The sequence below is a fragment of the Nycticebus coucang genome, chromosome 16, assembly GCF_027406575.1.
Source record: "Nycticebus coucang isolate mNycCou1 chromosome 16, mNycCou1.pri, whole genome shotgun sequence".
NCBI classification, from domain to species: Eukaryota; Metazoa; Chordata; class Mammalia; order Primates; family Lorisidae; genus Nycticebus; species Nycticebus coucang.
In genome coordinates, this window is record NC_069795.1 from 68356396 (window position 1) to 68377160 (window position 20765).

General features: G+C 40.3%; 1 protein-coding gene across 3 annotated transcripts in view; it reads right to left on the reverse strand.

Moving 5' to 3' along the window:
* The window catches only part of IGSF11 (immunoglobulin superfamily member 11), a 146782-nt gene that overhangs the window by 86840 nt on the left and 39177 nt on the right, over nt 1-20765 (reverse strand). Inside the window, exon 1 of one of the 3 annotated variants that reach the window (XM_053565300.1) lies at nt 15781-15824. The exons of the other annotated variants lie outside the window; for them this stretch is intronic. The gene's annotated coding sequence lies outside the window, so the exon portion shown is untranslated. Of the gene's footprint in view, nt 1-15780; nt 15825-20765 lie in introns of those variants that run through there. 3 annotated transcript variants of the gene reach the window in all.

Below are 20765 nucleotides of genomic sequence, written 5' to 3' on the forward strand. Positions count from 1 at the left end.
GGAGCCACGAAGCTACTGAAGCCGCAGACGGGCTTTGGCTGCTGAAACCGCGGGAACCAGCTACAGGAGATAGAGCCGGGAGCCCGCCAACGAAAGCACTAACTCAGCACTGCTCCCCTTATGGCCGATTGCAGTCGCCAGTTTGCAGGGGAACCTGGGAACAGAGTGGAGGGACTTAGGAAGCGTGAACACCTGGCACTGAGTGGGAAAGTCCGTCGCAAGTGCTGTCTAGAAAAGAACAGCCGAGGTTGCACAATTCTTAGCCAACAATCTTTTACGGAAACTCCAAAATGGCAATCGGCCATGGAAGGTGGTTACCATGATAACGGTATAAACTGTAAATCAGGTATAAGTCTCGGGACCACTCACAGCGCCACCTGGTGTCCAGAAAGTATATTGCAGTATGAATATATTCCTATGAAAGTTGATCCCTACAGCAGACATATAGATATTTATAGGCATATTTCTACACACAAGAATATTTTTGTAGTCGGTGCCTTTTTGTTTTGTTTTGTTTTGTTTTGTTTTTTGTTTTCATGGGTTTTTTTTTGTTTGTTTTGTTTTTGTCTGTTTTTTTCTCACCATTTTCTTAGAGGAGATTTCGATAATTTTTTTTATTACTTTTTATATACATATATCTTTTATTTCTATGTCTTCTAATTTTAATTTCTTCTTTCTTCTCATTTAACATTCCTTCTAACACTTTTTTCTCTCTTTTTTTTCCTTTCAATTATTTTACGATTATCACTATTTTTACTGCAGTTGTTCTTATATTGCTGTTGTCGTGGCTGTTGCCTGTATGTCTATGTGTCTCGGTCTGTCTCTGTATCTATGGGCCCATGTGCCTGGTAACCTTTGTATCTGTTTATTTGTTCACTTGTTCTCAATGAGCTTGGTGTTACGAACTGCAACTCTGAGCTCCTAACACTCCCCTCCACTCTCACTCCGTGATCTGGAGACCTGCCCTCCCAAGAGTCCAGATTCTTGGGTGAACTCTCGAGAGGTGTAGACAGGACCTGGACTGCAGCTGGCCAGTGCTGACTCTGTAGCAAAGGAGCAAGAAGACAATGGTCAGCTGAGAGGGAATTACACTGGAGCGGTGGTGCCCCGAGGTGCAGAGCAACAGCCGTCTTCAGCAATAACAAACCCACCCCCAGATAACCCATAGCCTCTCCTCCTGTCTTCCTGGGCAACCAGATGACGCCGAGCATCTTCTCAGATGGCAACCACCATGGAACAGACCTGGGACTGAAACACAGGCCCCGTGAGTAAAGGGTTTTCCTGAGACGGTACCGACCTTGGTGGAACACGGGGACTAGAAAACACACCCGCAGAGCCGGGAAATTCCCAGGGTGGGGCTGATCCAGAGGACCGCTCTACTGAGCCAAAGATGCACATGGCCCTTAGGGGATCACCAGCCTATAGACAAAGGAGGCCAAGAGGCTACAGCCAACAACTGATTGTGCTGCGAATACAAACCCGCAGGACTAAAGACAGGGCCTGAGGCACAGGGTCTGGGAACTCAAATCAGCCTCTCCTCTGCAGAGGAATCTGGCAAGGTCAGAAACAAACTCCCACAGGGTTGTTCCCTTCACCCAGTAACATAAACTAAGGGTGGGGCTGGAACTGAGTGAACACCTCCAGCATCCATCAAGTGCCCGAGGCTGACAGGCCACACCACCCCCTGCTGGATAAAGACAGAGAGTAGCGGCCTAGTCGAGCAGACACAGACTACCCTGTGACTTAGGCAGGTGCAAACCCCTGGAGTATCTGCTTACTGCAGACAACTGACTGGGTCACAGCCCTGTGGGACTAGCAGCGAGTGTGTGTGACAGAGCTGCAAGGTGGAGAAGGAGGCATCAATCTTCCCAGACTGATCTATTTTCTGGTGGCTCTTCCTGACTCCACGCAGCACTGGAGCAAGCCATTTTAGAGCAGTCACCAGACCCCTGTGATCCAGTTCGCAGGGACCTCTTGAACTCTCCCACCCAAGGCAGCTGCTGACTGAGACAACTGACTTGGACCTTTTGAACTGAGTCATTCACCTAGGGACTATCCAGGTGGTGCCCTGGGTGTGTGGTTGTAGAAAGGTTTGATTTTCCTTTTCCATTTGTTGCCTGTGGTGGGTGGGGTGACTTAATTGCTGGTATTTCTCCACAGCTGAGACTTCAACCCAGAGTAACTGTTTCACTAGGGTCACATAGAAACAAGCTGAAAACAAGACAGAACCACTTAGCCCCTCTACACCAAACAGGGCCCCAGTTTCTCAGGCCACAGCACTGTATGGGTCCTCAACAAAACACCAGAGGAAAATCAAAGGGAGTAAAACAATCATGGGGTGGAATCAGCGGAAAAACTCTGGTAACATGAATAACCAGAATAGATCAACCCCCCCAAGGAAAGATACGGCAGATGTAATTGAAGATCCCATTCACAAACAACTGGCTGAGATGTCAGAAATCGAATTCAGAATTTGGATGGCAAACAAGATTAACAAAATGGAATTAGGAATTCGTGGAGAAATTCAAAAGCTGTCTCAAGAATTTAACAAATTTAAAGACAAAACCACCAAAGACTTAGACACACTGAAACAAGAATTTGCAGCCCTCAAAGATATGAAAAATACAGTAGAATCCCTTAGCAACAGAATGGACCAAGCACAAGAAAGGATCTCCGACATCGAAGATAAAGCCTTTGAACGCTCCCAAACTCTCAAAGAGGAAGAGAAATGGAGAACAAAAATGGATCACTCACTCAGAGAGCTCTGGGATAACTCGAAGCAGGCAAATACCCGTCTCATAGGAATTCCTGAAACAGATGAAGTGGCCTCACTGGACGCAGAGGCCCTTCTGCATGAAATTATGAAAGAGAACTTTCCAGACATGCCTAGAGAACCTGAAATTCAGATAGCAGATAGCTTCAGAACCCCAGCATGACTCAACCCCAATAAGACATCCCCCAGGCATATCATAATTAACTTCACTAAAGTTAATATGAAGGAGATAATTCTCAAAGCGGCCAGGCGAAACAAATCTATTACCTTCAAAGGGAAGGACATTAGAATGACTGCAGATCTCTCTGCTGAAACTTTTCAAGCCAGAAGAGGGTGGTCATCAACGTTTAATCTCCTCAAGCAAAATAACTTTCAACCCCGGATCTTGTACCCAGCTAAACTGAGTTTCATTTATGATGGAGAAATTAAATACTTTAATGACATACATAGGCTAAAGAAATTTGCCATAACCAAACCAGCTCTTCAGGATATTCTCAGACCTATCCTCCATAATAACGAACCCAATCCTCTACTACAAAAGTAAACTCACCCAGAAACTTCTGATCAAACTCCAACTTCCACAATGGAAAAAGGATTAAAAATGCCCACTGGACTTTCAAAAAACTCAATACCCCAAATTTCACCAAATTTATCAATACTCTCCATTAATGTGAATGGCTTAAACTGCCCTCTAAAGAGACATAGGTTAGCTGACTGGATACAAGAACTCAGGCCAGACATTTGTTGCATACAAGAGTCACATCTAAACTTAAAAGACAAATACAGACTCAGGGTGAAAGGATGGTCATCCATAGTTCAGGCAAATGGTAACCAGAAAAAAAGCAGGAGTTGCAATTTTATTTGCAGATACAATAGGCTTTAAACCAACAAAACTAAGGAAGGACAAAAATGGTCACTTCATATTTGTTAAGGGTAAGACTCAATATGATGAGATTTCAATTATTAATATCTATGCACCCAACCAGAATGCACCTCAATTTATAAGAGAAACTCTAACAGATATGAGCAACTTGATTTCCTCCAACTCTATAATAGTCGGAGATTTTAACACTCCTTTGGCAGTGATGGATCGATCCTCCAACAAAAAGCTGAGTAAAGAAATTCTAGATTTAAATCTAATCATCCAGCATTTAGATTTAGCAGACATCTACAGAACATTTCATCCCAACAAAACTGAATACACATACTTCTCATCAGCCCATGGAATTTACTCCAGAATCGATCACATCTTAGGTCACAAGTCTAAGCTCAGTAAATTTAAAAGAATAGAAATTATTCCATGCATCTTCTCGGACCATCATGGAATAAAACTTGAGATGAGTAACAACAGGAATCTACATACACATACAAAAACATGGAAGTTAAATAACCTTATGTTGAATGATAACTGGGTCAGAGATAAGATCAAGAAGGAAATTGCCAAATTTCTGGAACAAAATGACAATGAAGACACGAACTATCAGAACCTCTGGGACACCGCAAAGGCAGTTCTAAGAGGGAAATTTATAGCACTGCAAGCCTTCCTCAGGAGAACGGAAAGAGAGGAAGTAAGCAACTTAATGGGACATCTCAAGAGACTGGAAATGGAAGAACACTCCAACCCCAAATCCAGTAGAAGAAAAGAAATAACCAAAATCAGAGCAGAACTAAATGAAATTGAAAACAAAAGAATAATACAACAGATCAATAAATCAAAAAGCTGGTTTTTTAAAAAGGTCAACAAAATAGATAAACCTTTGGCCAACCTAATCAGGAAAAAAAGAGTAAAATCTCTAATCAATCAGAAATAACAACAGACTCCTCAGAAATCCAAAAAATCCTTAATGAATATTACAAGAAACTTTACTCTCAGAAATATGAAAATCTGAAGGAAATTGACCGATACTTGGAAGCACGTCACCTTCCAAGACTTAACCAAAATCAAGTGGAAATGTTAAGGCCCATATTAAGTTTGGAAATAACATCAACCATACAAAATCTCCCCAAAAAGAAAAGCCTGGGACCAGATGGTTTCACATCAGAATTCTACCAAACCTTTAAAGAGGAATTAGTACCTATATTACTCAACCTGTTCCAAAAGGTAGAAAAAGAAGGAAGACTACCCAACACGTTCTACGAAGCAAACATCGTCCTGATCCCCAAACCAGGAAAAGACCCAACAAGAAAAGAAAATTATAGACCAATATCACTAATGAATATAGATGCTAAAATATTCAACAAGATTCTAACAAACAAAATCCAGCAACATATCAAACAAATCATACATCATGACCAAGTCGGTTTTATCCCAGGATCTCAAGGCTGGTTCAATATACGTAAATCTATAAATGTAATTCAGCACATAAACAAATTAAAAAACAAAGACCATATGATTCTCTCAATCGATGTAGAAAAAGTGTTTGATAACATCCAACATCCCTTCATGATCAGAACACTTAAGAAAATTGGTATAGAAGGGACATTTCTTAAACTGATAGAGACCATCTATAGCAAACCCACAGCCAATATCATATTGAATGGAGTTAAATTGGAATCATTTCCACTCAGATCAGGAACCAGACAGGGCTGCCCATTGTCTCCATTGCTTTTTACCATTGTAATGGAAGTTTTAGCCACCGCAATTAGGGAAGAAAAGGCGATCAAGGGTATCCACATAGGGTCAGAAGAGATCAAACTTTCACTCTTCGCAGATGATATGATTGTATATCTGGAAAATACTAGGGACTCTACTACAAAACTCTTAGAAGTGATCAAGGAATACAGCAGTGTCTCACGTTACAAAATCAACATTCATAAATCGGTAGCCTTTATATATACCAAAAATAGTCAAGTTGAAAAAACGGTTAAGGACTCTATCCCATTCACAGTAGTGCCAAAGAAGATGAAATACTTGGGAGTTTATCTAACAAAGGACGTGAAAGATCTATATAAAGAGAACTATGAAACTCTAAGAAAAGAGATAGCTGAGAATGTTAACAAATGTAAAAATATAGCATGCTCATGGTTGGGAAGAATCAACATTGTTAAAATGTCCACACTACCCAAAGCAATATATAATTTCAACACAATCCCCATTAAAGCTCCACTGTTATACTTTAAAGATCTTGAAAAAACAATACTTCGTTTTATATGGAATCAGAAAAAACCTCGAATAGCCAAGACATTCAAAAATAAAAACAAAGCAGGAGGAATAACGCTACCAGACCTGAGACTATACTATAAATCAATAGTGATCAAAACAGCATGGTACTGGCACAAAAACAGAGAAGTAGATGTCTGGAACAGAATAGACAACCAAGAGATGAATCCAGCTAATTACCGTTATTTAATCTTTGACAAGCCAATTAAAAACATTCAGTGGGGAAAAGATTCCCTATTTAACAAATGGTGCTGGGTGAACCGGCTGGCAACGTGTAGAAGACTGAAACTGGACCCACACCTTTCACCATTAACTAAGATAGACTCTCACTGGATTAAAGATTTAAACCTAAGACATGAAACTATAAAAATACTAGAAGAGAGTGCAGGGAAAACCCTTGAAGAAATTGGGTTGGGCGAGTTTTTTATGAGAAGGACCCCCCAGGCAATTGAAGCTGCTTCAAAAATACACTATTGGGACTTGATCAAACTAAAAAGCCTCTGCACAGCCAAGAACACAGTAAGTAAAGCAAGCAAACAGCCCTCAGAATGGGAGAAGATATTTGCAGGTTATGTCTCTGACAAAGGTTTAATAACCAGAATCCACAGAGAACTCAAACGCTTTGGCAAGAAAAGAACAAGGGATCCCATCGCAGGCTGGGCAAGGGACTTGAAGAGAAACTTCTCTGAAGAAGACAGGCACACGGCCTTCAGACATATGAAAAAATGCTCATCATCTTTAATCATCAGAGAAATGCAAATCAAAACTACTTTGAGATATCATCTAACTCCAGTGAAACTAGCCTATATCACAAAATCCCAAGACCAGAGATGTTGGCGTGGATGTGGAGAAAAGGGAACACTTTTGCACTGCTGGTGGGAATGCAAATTAATACATTCCTTTTGGAAAGAGATATGGAGAACACTTAGAGATCTAAAAATAGATCTGCCATTCAATCCTGTAATCCCTCTACTGGGCATATACCCAGAAGACCAAAAATCACACCATAACAAAGATATTTGTACCAGAATGTTTATTGCAGCCCAATTCATAATTGCTAAGTCATGGAAAAAGCCCAAGTGCCCATCGATCCACAAATGGATTAATAAATCGTGGTATATGTACACCATGGAATATTATGCAGCCTTAAAAAAAGATGGAGACTTTACCTCTTTCATGTTTACATGGATGGAGCTGGAACATATTCTTCTTAGTAAAGTGTCTCAAGAATGGAAGAAAAAGTACCCAATGTACTCACCCTTATTATGAAACTAATGTAGGACCTTCACATGAAAGCTATAACCCAGTTACAACCTAAGAATAGGGAGAAGGGGGAAAGGGAGGGGAGGGAGGGGGGAGATAGGTGGAGGGAGAGGGATTAATGGGATTACACCTGCGGTGCATCTTACAAGGGTATATGTGAATCCTACTAAATGTGGAATGTAAAGGTCTCAGCAAAATAACTAAGAAAATGCTACAAAAGCTATGTTAACTAATGTGATGAAAATGTGACAAACGATCTATGAATCAAGTGTATGCCCCATGATCTATGAATCAAGTGTATGCCCCATGATCATATTAATGTACACAGCTATGATTTAATAAAAATTAAAAAAAAAGGAAAAAAAAAAAAGAATGGAAGAAAAAGTACCCAATGTACTCAGCCCTACTATGAAACTAATTTGGGGCTCTCACATGAAAGCTGTAACCCAGTTACAACCTAACAATAGGGGGAAGTGGGAAAGGGAGGAGAGGGAGGGGGACTGGTGGGATCACACCTGTGGTGCATCTTACAGGGGTATTTGCGAAACTTGGTAAATGTAGAATGTAAATGTTTTGGCACAGTAACTGAGATAATGCCAGGAAGGCTATATTAACCATTGTGATGAAAATGTGTCAAATGGTCTATGAAGCGAGTGTATGATGCCCCATGATCATATCAATGTATACAGTTATGATTTAATAAAAAAAAATAATAATAAAATAAAATATAAAAAAAAATTAATATAACCTGAAGTCTGGTAAAAAAAAAAAATCAAGCTGGGGGAGGAGGGAGGAAAAGATGAGTTAATTCACACCTATTAGGCATAGCGCATACTATCTGAGTGAACGGCACATTTACACGTATAACTTTGACTTCATCTGTACAAAAACAAAGTATGTAAACAAAACATCTGTACCCCTTAACATTCTGAACTTTAAAAACGGAGAGGGAAAAAGTTGTTAAAGATTAAGTAAGCTTTATGAGACAGTGAACTTTCCAAAACAAGATGTATTTATGAGAAGGATAGTTATTCATGTAACTAGAACAATACAGAGACTGAACAATTATATTTGGATTGGGTGGAGGATGTGTGATTAGAAGTACAATATGTTTTACCTTAATGGACAGAGAAAAATGGGAGGGAGGAAGGGAGGAAAGAAGAGAAGGTAAAAAGGAAGGGAGAGAGGCAGGCCAGCAGAATGATAACCTATAATTTTAAGGGAGCCCAAACAGAATGGCTGATTTTCTACATATATTCGAACAGAAAAGGGTAGGAAGGGACAGGTTACCATAAACCTCAACACTGACAAGGGGATAATTAAAGAAAGATACGTGTAGACCATAAAGAAATAGAATGAGGACATCTAAAAATATGATTTCCTCAGGTCTCCTGAAATAAGTCTGCCTTCCTTGCCAGGAAAAGATGAGGGAACAGGAAGGGAGAAAGGTGAAGATGTTCATTATCTCAAAAATGCAGAGCTGCAAGAACTCTACCACTGAAGGCTGCCACTCAGTGACACCTTGACCCTGATCCGAAACCACAGAGGCCCTCTAGGAAAGGGAAGGCCGGAGGAATCAGGTGAGAAGATAAAAAGCCATCATCACCAAGGCATTCAGATTTATTCTTCCACAGCCTAGGGAATGCAAATAATTTTCTCTAAACTTTTGTCTGAGAACTAATAATAAAATAGTAATAATAATAAATCACTTTGAAGCACTCCCAGAAGCATCAGAAGATATGCTGAGGCACATTAAAATGCAGCTTGGAGTTATGTAAAGTATCACATTAAAATTTAAGACCCTTCAAAATTCAATCTTATTTCATTTCAAAGTGGTATTTCAAACCAAAAGGCACTATAGGAATTGAGAGAGAAAGGGGAGATAACAAAATTCTGTCTCCATTAAAGAGAGAAACGAGGTGGGAAGGAAGGGGAGATCTAGCAGACACTTTTAATGACACCTTCATCTTTGATATAAATTTCTGTCCCTCTGTCACAATGCAAAGACAAAAGGACCATTTTACTTGTTGTTTCTAATATTATCGTCTATTAAGATTAAGGTTAAAAAGCTGCATTTCTGGCCCTGACCTCTGGTAAGCCCCAGACTCATGTATCAAATTGCCTTCTGCTCTTCCTCCCTCGGATCCCACAAGCAGAACGAATTCAATTTCTCCAAAACTAAAGTTATCATCCTTCCCCTAAATTCGGATCTTCTTCCTTTATTCTCCATTCCAATTGGAATCTTCCCAAGACAAGAACCTAAGAGATTCACCCTTGACACTTTTTCATCCTTTACAACAAGGCTATCACTGATTTTATCTCCTGAATTTCTCTGTTGGTATCCTCATTAAGCCTCCACCGTTTACTCATTCAGGGCAGGCCGTCATCTCTCCCTGTGAACCCCGGCACCAGCTTCTTGACACATCTCCCCTCCTCATTTTGTCTCCCTCCCAATACATTGTGTGTACCAGCACCAGAAAGATTCTTGTAGATTGCTAATTGGATCTTGTCACAAACCAGTGTAGAGCATGGAATGAATGACCTCCATTCTCCAGAGCAGCGGTTCTCAATGTGTGGGTCACGACCCCTTTGGGGGGGTCTCCTGTATATCAGACATTTATGTTACAATTCATAACTAGCAAAATTATAGTTATGAAGTAGCAACGAAAATATTTTATGGTTGGGGGTCAGCATAACATGAGGAACTGTATTACAGGGTTGCAGCATTAGGAAGGTTGAGAACCACTGCTCTAGAGGATATAAACCAAATTTCTTAGCATGACAAAAAGGCCTTGCAGGGGCTGGCCATTAACCATTTAAGAGTTTCCTTCACACCTCTTGCCACTCACACTCTTGACCAACACACAGCTGCACTCACCATGATAACTTAAACTGTTTCATCTCCCCTGTGAGCATCCCTCTGCCCAGAATGCGCTCCCCGCTTCAATAGCCACTCCCAAAGTCCACTCTTTCAGAAATTCTTCCTTGACCTTTTGTCACCCCTCACCTCCTTTCTGCCCCAAGAGAGCAAGTGCAGTCCCTCTGCACTGGCACAGCATACACCATTTAAATGTCTGCTCACTTCACTTATTCCTCATTAAACTGCAAATTTCTCAAAGAAGTTGTCTTCTCCACTCGCAGCGCCTGTGTGCAATAAATGTTCACTGAACGAAGCTGAATTTTACTCATTAAGCGCCTCAATTTCTACTTGAAGTCATTTGTAACATTTTCTTAGTTTTCAATACAAACACAACGGAGGAATTTGTACTAAATAATATTTTGCATGCTCAATTTAACAGGAAAATGGAAAGGAGCCTTTACTAAAGTCTTCCCCAGGTAAGCAATATAAAGTGCCAACTAAACACTTTTACCAAGTTATTTAACACTTAAAATAGGCACGTAAGTGAAGAAGTGGCAGTAGCCTGTTTTTACAACAAGGCAACTATAGCCCAGAGAGGGCAATAAACACCTCAAGGTTGCACAGCCAGAAAGGGGATGGGTCAATATTGAAATATAAGTTTTACATGAATACAACAGTGCTTCTCACATAATAAAGAAAAGAACACAGAAATTAAACAGAAAGGTAAGGCAACACAAAGAATTATTTAAAGAAATTTTTCTCAATTGCCTTGGGGTCTCTCCCTTTTCTTTATATTCTTCAGCAGAACATGTGACTGTGGGTAATGAGGTCACTCTAAGACTGTGGCTCTTACGTAGAACAGTGTTAAGGAGAGTTATGGTTAGCGATTCCATAAACTTGAGCATTGGTTTCATTCCACTGGATATCCCTCAGCTAAGTCCTTGCGAACCATCTCACAAACACATAGGCCAGGAGAATGTGTGCAAACGTCCAGTTTAAATCCATCATCACCATTACCAATATAACTCAAAGTACTAACCTATATATTGGTGCTTTAACACTTGGGGATACGAAAGACACCACAAAGAGGCACGAGGCTTGGCTTTACAACTAGAATGCAAACTGGAGTGCCCAACCAGAATAGCACAGTCACCCTTTCAATCCGGAGGATGAGGACACCTTTCCCCCAGGAAAGGGGTGGGGACAAGCTGCCTCTCACAGGATACTCACACACACCTATGTCTGAGGACATCATACCACAGACACTCTGCGTTTGGGGGACAATCTGTGGGTACTGAGGACTGTGACCGGTATGAGTCAGGACTTGAAGCTCAGGAGCAAGGACCAGAACAAGGTGAGTCCCTGCCACCTCTGGAAGTCCTGCCTGGTGGGGTGAGGCCTTAAAAACAGGCCTGGCCTACCCAGTGGGTAAATTAGCCCAACAAAGATTACTTCAACTGCTAAACAATGTTTGGAGTTCATCACTCAGAGAACTAAAGGGCCCACAATTCAGGGACGCCAGGCAAAGAGCCTAACAACAGAAGCCTTGAAAAAGACAAGGAAGAAAAAAATGTAGCAGCAACTCACTGGGCATGTGACTTGAGACTTGGCAGGCTGCCTTGCAGGGCTGGACAGACCATGGAGAGAGAATTCACGTCTTTTTTCCTGTAGCTAGAAGGCAAGAAGGCACAGACAGAGAAATACTAACTCAGATCTTTCATTGGGCTAATAATCAGTAAGACTTTCCTAAGGAGAACCATGAATGGATAACCACAACCCTCATGTTTTACACATGTATATGACTGATCAGCATTACTCTAACTGGCCTTGATGACTTTTACGACCTGAAACAGTTCTGTAATATATTAATTAGGCATAAAAGATGCAACCCAGGCCAGGTTTCTCACCTGATAGGCAGACTGCTAAACAAAGCTCTGAAGCAAAAACAAGGGACAGAGTTCAACTTAACAAGTCAACCAACATTAATAGGGCATGAATTGAGACACTGGGCCAAGAGCAGCTACCACAAAAATGAATAAGGTATCTCTGAGGAAGCCACAGTATACTGTAGGAGGAGGAAAAAGGCAAAAGAGAATGTCAGTATAATGCCCTCAGAGGTCCTCCAAACTGCGGCCCATGGGCCACATGAGGCGGTGTGATAGTGTTTGTCCCCATTTTGTTTTTTTACTTCAAAATAAGATATGTGCAGTGTGCATAGGAATTTGTTCATAGTTTTTTTTTTGTTTGTTTGTTTGTTTTAATGATAGTCCAGCCCTCCAACAGTCTGAGGGACAGTGAATTGGCCCCCTGTTTAAAAAGTCTGAGGACCCCTGCCTGGCATAGTCTGTACATGATAGTACATAAAGATTAGTAGCAAGCTTTAAAAACCAAAAGCAAGGCAAGCAAATGTCAACACCTGTGAGGACCAAAGAGCTGAGTGAAAAAGCAACCTTAGAAATAATTTAGTCTGGACTTCAAATGAGGACATATGGTAAAAAGAAAGCATGACCTTCCTGGAGTCATGCAGTCAATTAGTAGCAAAGCTGGGCAGGAACTCAGGATACCAGGGTTTTCCACCAGAGCAAAATACTGTTTCAAAATCACAGGAAATGGAGCTAGCTCCAGGGATTCTGAAGCTGAGAATATGCTTTGAAAAATGCAGATTCTAGGGACAGTTAGATGAATGACCTATGAATGAGGACAGGATAAGGGGTAGGAGCCTGGCTGTCCTCAGAGAGGGAAACAAGAACTGAATGGTGTCTGCAAGGGATTTGTCAGTCAAAACAGAAAAATTAACATCTCATTCCTAACTGGCAACAAACATTCTCCTCAAGCCAACTATTTGCTGAAAAGTTGCTTTAATTGTGCTACTAGTTCTATCCCCCTCTCCTACAGCAAAGAACTGTTTATCTTTGGAGCGAAGAATGTGGAGATTTCTCCTTCAGGCACTCAGGATTTCTTGGAGACTGGTAAAACTAAGACATAATTGCCTAACTGGTAAATTTCTTGGAGACTGGTAAAACTAACAACATAATTGCCTCTACCGTAGACTGAGTTAGCAAACCTTCTCCCCAGCAAAAATTCACTATGGCATTACGAAGTTCAAAGTATCAACCATAGAAACTAAAATAAAACTCTTAAAATGCAAGCCAGTTGTATTAGGTAGTAAGATCTGTGCCACTCTTAATTCACTCAATAGACATTTACTGATTAACTGTGTTGTGTACTCTTTTAAGACCTAATTTTTTAAGAGGAGAGAACAAAAGATGGGAAGCCAGACAAAACAAGATCAATAAGACACAGCCTTTGCCCAGTGAGGAAAGCAAATACACAAGCAAATAACTATAAACGTGTGGGATAAATGTTATAGAGCAAAGCCACTCAAAATGTGGCCCATGGATCAGCACTGAACTGGGGACGGTTGATTGTTGGTCCACAGGAGGATGGCTAAGTACAGAAATGGCAGGGAAATATGGGGTCACTTTTATAGCATTTAACAGCAATTTTAGGTCTGCTGAAACTAATAATTTTTAAATGAGACTTCTATTGGGTATGTCTTTTCTTACATTTCATTTTTATTACCTTTCACAAAGTCATCAGTGCACAAATAATTTGAGGAACAGTACGACAAAGTGATACAACAGAAGTTCTGCTATTACAGCAGGACAGATGAAGAGAAATGGCCTGTGGGATTTGAGGGGCTCCAGTGATACTCTTTAAGCTGCAAAGGGTAGGTGGGGTTTTCCAGAGATGGGGAGGAGAGAGAAGCACCTCAGGCACATGAAGAGCATCTGCAAAGGTGTGGGGGACGTAAAGGAGATGGGATGATATTTACGGAATAAACTCTTAAGCACAGTAATAAACAGCAAAAATGCCCCAAGGAAGTTACAAAGAGACCCACAGAGATTTGCATGACTTATAGTCTGGGCTCTGGGCCTTACTCAAAGCACAACAAGGAACCACTGAAGTTTTTATAAGCAGGAGAAGGATGTGTTCTTGTTTTCATTAAAGTCATTCTGACAGTGGTGTGGTCGGTGGATTTGAAGAAGAGACAGAAGAGAGGGAGGGACACAGACCAGTTATAAACACACTGAAATAATCTAGGTGTGAACTGAAGAACTGACATTATGTCAAGGACAGCAGGCAAGCGAGAATGGCGTGGAGAGAGGCTGTGAGGGCAGGAATGCATATGTCTTACTTACTAGGATGAATCAGAAGCCGCAATGAGATAGCTGTTCATGCAATGCCCTGAGTGACCCGACCATCTGAGGGCAGATCAGTGAGAACAAGGAAGACCAGTGAGTTACTAAGAGATTCCTGGGGGTGAAATATTAAATTCTAGAATGATCCTGGGATTTAATAATCTTAAATAGATTCACATATATTTAAATAGAGAAGAAGAATGAAGAGTTACTTACAGTCAACACATTTGTTCTGTATATTTTATACAAAGAGTAGAATTTTAGACACCATGGGCTATACAAAGAAAAAATAAGAACAGTCACTTTCACCGTTTCTAGGCCCAGAGCAACTCCAGGGTCTTCTGAATCTACCTAGAAGAAGTTAGTTCTGGACCACGGCAGGCCTCAGAGGTACTTATTTCAACAGGCATCCATCCAACACTCATTTTCAACCCAGAGAAATTCTATGGGTTCAGGGAATCTCTAAAGGACAGGAGTGTGTGTTTGTGTAGGGGGTTCTTTTCTGGAAGAAGGAAAATATGAGTCCCTAAAATGAAATCTGTTGAATCGACCAGCTCCTCTGGAATCACCTAGTCTCCAGGGAAAATGTAGCTCTCTCAAACCCAGAGCAAACTCCACACAGATCCAGAAAATTGCATATCCTTAGAACAGATGTCACACAGGCTTAGTGAATTCCTGACATTAAGTTAGAAAGGATCAAAATAGCCAGGCATTGTGGCGGGTGCCTGTAGTCCCAGCTACTCAGGAGGCTGAGGCAAGAGAATCGCCTTAAGCCCAGGAGTTGGAGGTTGCTGTGAGCTGTGTGAGGCCACGGCACTGTACCGAGGGCCATAAAGTGAGACTCTGTCTCTACAAAAAAAAAAAGAAAGGATCAGAGTGAGGAACACTGGGCAAGCATATACTATTTTTCATTGAATATTGTGAGAAAAGTAACAATTAGAAGGAATCAGAAACAATGAATCATTGTCCTACCACGGATGTACTATGAACCCACTAACCACAACACACACAGGAACACCATTTACCCCAACACCACTGCTGTGAGCAGCTCTATTGCTCGTGTTATGGCGCTCTGACTGTGTTTTATCAGGCTCTCGTTAAGTGCCTGCTATGTTTCAGGGCACATGATTTTAGCAAAGTATATAATAGGCTTAGTTTCATAACAACTTCTACTGTATTCTAGTCATAAACTGGGACAAATAACCCCTTTTGTACTCTAAAGCTGTATCTGTACAAGTGAAATTCAGCAGTTCACTTGTGAATTTAATCTAAATATTCAACAAGTATACACAATATTAAAATGTTTAATTTACCTATAGAACAATAAACTTTTAACCTAGTATCATCAACTGCCACTTCATTTTAGTTTGTAAAAATACAGTATTGCTTATGTCTTTGTGGAATGACAATGGTATAAGGCGAATGTTCACACATAAGAGAACAGAACACAAGATTATCTCATAAGAGCCTTAATGGCCATTTTTCAATTTAGAAAATGAATAAACTCTCAATCAGTGCTTACCATCTGCAAGACACTATTGGAAATCAATGGAAAACACAAAGATCTAATTATCCACAAGGTCTGGAAAAGACAGAGAACAGAATCGCTTACTACCAACAGGGCATGGAGGTAAGCAAGGAGAAGCTCTCCATTCAGTGTCCAAGATCTCGGCAAGTCCTGTGCAATGCTCCAGCACGGAAAGTGATGAATAAGCTTCATTGATAATAGTGACTACGTCACAGCTGGCTGAACATTCAGTCCACAGACAGAAGGCTTCTGTATTTGCTCGAATCAACCACAGGAAAGTTTTAGCAAAAAGACTGTTATATTCAAATGGAAATCAGTACTTTCCAGCAAGAATGGACAATTAGCAATTCCTTAAACTGGCACTAAGAGGCAGAGCAGGGAAATGTACCAAAATGATCACAAACAACTTACATTCTAAAATGTGAAGTAAATAAGAATGCCTATTACAGTTAAACATTTTGAAAAATTCACATCGCAGACATAAGGTAAGTCTAGATGTTACGGGTCTCACAGCTATCAGCCTACACTGTTACGTTTCACCCACAAACTCCCCTTTCGTAAATCTCTTATAACAAATGTACAAGTTTGAACTGCAGTCCAGTTTAAGATTCCAGCACATGGTTAATTTAGATGGTATTCTTTGAACATTTATTAAGAAGTGCAAAGTCTGTTTATACAGCATTTTGAATCTATATTTTAAAAGTCTTTATTCATCACATTAACAGATTCTAGCAAATACTTCTCTAAGACTGGAAGGGCATAAGGTTACCGTCCCCTTCCTCACCTCCAGGCACACACACAATCATGGCCTGTGTGACCTCTGGATCTGGTTTTGTAAGTCTGACCATAGGACTATATAAGTCCACAGGCCCTTAAATAAGTTATAATGATTCCACAGCTATGTTGGGTTGAAAATAAAAGGTCAAGGAAAGAAGATAAACACAAGAAATTTCATTAGAGTTAAGCAACAATTTCTTAGATAAAATGTCAAAAGGACAAGTGATAAAAGAAAAAATTGATAAATCATCCAAACTAAGAATTTGTGGCCTTCAAATGACACTGTGAAGAAAATTAAAAGACAGCCAACAGAATGGATATTCATGAATCACGTGTCTGATAAAAGATGTTTATCCATATATAGAACTAGATCTCAAAATTCATTAACAATACAAATAACACAATTAAAAATGAATAGCGGGTTTAAGATAATTCTCCAAAATGTATGAATGTCCAATAAGCACATGAAAAGATAACCAGTGTCATCATTCATTAGAAAAATGCAAAACCACAGTGAGACACCACTTTAAGTCCATGAGAACAGCTACAATTAAAAGACAAAATAAGAAACGTTGACGAGGATATGGAGAAATTAAAAAACCCTCACACAGTGCCAGGAATTATGGAAAATAAATACAGAATTATCTCAAGGTTCAGCAGTTCCACCCTGGAATATACAGGGAGTCTATAAAATTCAAGTGCAATTTGAACATAGTTCAAAACAGTTTATTTTAAATTGCACATGCACTTTATGGACACCCCATATATGCAAGAGAAATTAAAACATATGTCATACAAAATCTTTTACATGTGTTTACAGCATATATACTCCTATTTTCATAGCTTAATAGCCAAAATAACCCAAATGTCCATCAACTGATGAATGGATAAATTAAAAGTTGTATATCCAAGCTCGGCGCCTGTAGCTCTGTGGTTATGGTGCCACCACATACACCGAAGGTGGCAGGTTCGAACCTGGCCCAGGCCACCTAAACAACAATGACAACTGCAACAAAAATTGCAGGTATTGTGGCAGACGCCTATAGTCCCAGCTACTTGGGAGGCTGAGGCAAGAGAATTGCTTCAGCCCAAGAGTTTGAGTTTGCTGTGAGCTGTGACAGCACTCTACCAAGGGTGACAAAGTGAGACTCTGTCTCAAAAAAAAAAAAATAGTAAATAAATAAATAAATGTTGTATATCCACTCATGTAGTATTATTCTGCAATAAAAAGGAATGGAGTACTCATACCTGCTAAAACATGGATGAACCTCAAAAACATCACACTAAGTTACAGAAGCCAGTGTGATTCCATCGACATGAAATGCTCGAAAAAGGCAAATCTATACAGACACAAAGCAGATTAGGAGGTTGCCTGCAATGGAAGGGAGTGAGAAGTGACTACTCACGGGTACAAATTTTCTCCCGGAAGTGATGGAAAAGTTTCCAAGTTAGATTATGATAATAGTTGCACAAATATGTAATAAATATACTGATAACCATTAAATAATATACTTTAAATAGGTAAATTTAATCATATGTAAACTATTTATCAACAAAACATGGATGTTTTTAATTGTGCCAAACTACAAACCTTTACACATTCCTAAAAGCTGTCCCTCAAGCTACCTGATATCAGATGAATCCAGGTCCAGTGAAATAGAGCAACTGTTCCCAGGTCTATCTTGTCTATATTCCAAGAACTGGTCCCAAAAAACGGACTGGCTCTGAGAAAACAACCCATGAATTCCTACGGCTTACCATAAACCTAACAGCCTTTGTTGCCCATTTTGGTTCCATTTACTTCAAAACTGATCGCATCCCATCATAGACTAAGCAACTATGTTTAGAATATGAAGACAAAAAATATAAGTGGGCCCAGTACCCAAGGAGTTCACTCACAGTCTGTTAAATTTGAGACAGGTATGAACACGCACAATTCCAGTTCAGCACACTGTGTGCAAACTACAGGCATTCACTATGGGGGCAAAGAAACGGTACAGAGAAAGGAGTAATTTTATCTGGATATGACCCACAAAAGTTTCACAGGAAGGGCAGCACCTGTAGCTCGAAGGAGCAGGGTGCTGGCCCCATACGCCAGAGGTGGTGGGTTTAAACCCAGCCCAGGCCAAAAAGTGCAAAAAAAAAAAAAAAAGTATTTCACAGGAATAATGACACCTGAACAAGAGCTTGAAAGGGCTGGTAGACAAGACAGGAAGGGTGCAGGGAAGGGGATGAAGAAAAGCAGATCACAGTTAATGGCAATGAAAAGAAGAGGCAAAGACGTTTGGGCAACTATTAGAAATCTGAGAACAAAAGAGGGTCAGGCAAAAATGTCAGAAGAATCTGACAATTTAATTCCCAAAGATCTGGGAATTAAACCAGATCACAGATACACTACAAATGTTAAACTTTATCCTAAGGGCAGTAGTGAACCACTGAAAGGTTTCAATCAGGTGAGTGAAATAGTCAGATTTATTTGAGAAATACCACCCTAGAAAAATGTTTACAGAATGAAAATTCACTAGGACAAGGACTTTCCAGATTTTATTTCCCAACATAATTACTTTTAACGTGCTTTGAAATGAAATTTTACATAGTAACCTAAGATTTAAAAAAAAAATAAAAAGAAAGAAAAAAAAAGCAAAGTTGTGGTTGAAACAGTGATGGAGAGCCTGGAGCCCTATCTGGACAATTCCCCCTTCAACACCCACAACTGAAGAACTCCTAGAGCTCCAGCAAAAGATGGCGTGGAAAACTTTGGACTACAGAGAGATAATAAGGGATGACTGGAGAGTAATTAGAACAACAGTCCCTTTGAACGAATGATCAGTGCCTAAAATAAGCACAAATAATGGACAGAGGATAGAAGAGAGTCCAGAAAGTTCAAAGAGGTATGGAATTGCCAGGACTTCAAGACTGACTAGATGTCAAGAATGAAAAAGAAGAGAGAATCAAGAAATCACTTCCAAGCTTATGGCTTAGGTGAAGGAGAACAGCTTCACCAATAAAACGTACAGAGGTAGTTGGCTTTCCTAAAGATGCTTCAAACCTAATAATGCCCAAAATTAAACTCCTTCCCCTCCCTCAAAACCTATTCCCAATGGGAATGATTTCATTACCTCAGTACGTGGTATCAGAGACACTAATGATAATAAACAGCGTAAGCCAGAAACCTGGACATCACCTTTCACACTTGCTCCCCCCACAGACCCTACATTTAGCCCATTGCCAAGTGCCACTGATCCTAATTTCAAGTTTTTTTCATTTATCCACCACTTCTATCACATAACTGCTGTCACCTTAGTTCATGCCACCATCACCTCACACCTTGATTTTGGCAAGAGCCCCTTCATCAGCCTTCTTGTTATTATCCTTGACTCACTCCACTCCATTCTACACACAAGAATGATCTTTTATAACAGCAAAAACCTTCAACAGATTCCCACTGCATTGAAAGTCTAAAGACAAATTACGTGTCCTGTTTTATTCACCTTGGGATACTCGGTGCCTGACACACTGCAAACAACCTTTTTTAAAAAAGGAAAGAGGATCAGGCTTGAGCAAGACGACAAGTTTCCTTTCAGGCCTGCTGGGTTCGAGGTGGCCATGAGACACCCTTGTGACAATAGGCAGATGGGCCGGGATGCAAACTGACATTTGACCTCACTGTTTCAGGACTAAGTAGAGTTATCAGATGTAAGTAGAGTTTCAGATGTAAGTAGAGTTATCTCTGGTAAACAGGACTAAGACTATTTTAGATAATCATGAACTAAGTTAACAAAGCCTGAAGCAAGCCCAGCTTCTTAGAAAAGATTAAAGTGTCTCTCTAATCTGGAATTCTGCAGCCCTCGGTCAAGTCTAGGTCAGCATTTCAAGGACAACAGAAACCACTGATCTAGCATTAGATTTGTGGTGTAATGTTTACAAGGAGTAATTTGGCAGCAAAGTTTGGCAACTTCCTTCAAACTATTTTCACTACACCTTTGCCCCTCCACTCCCTAATGTCCTCACCAGTTTCCAAATGGTTTCTCTATTAGTCAATCATAAACCATACCTGGGGTAGTGCCTGAAGATCTATATTATATTCCTACAACTACACCAGGCAATTTCTTGGTCTGGGAAAAGGTAACAACAGTTCAGGGGACATGTGCAAAAGTTACCTATGTTCATCTCTTCTACTGACCCCAGAGAGCTGTCTTAGG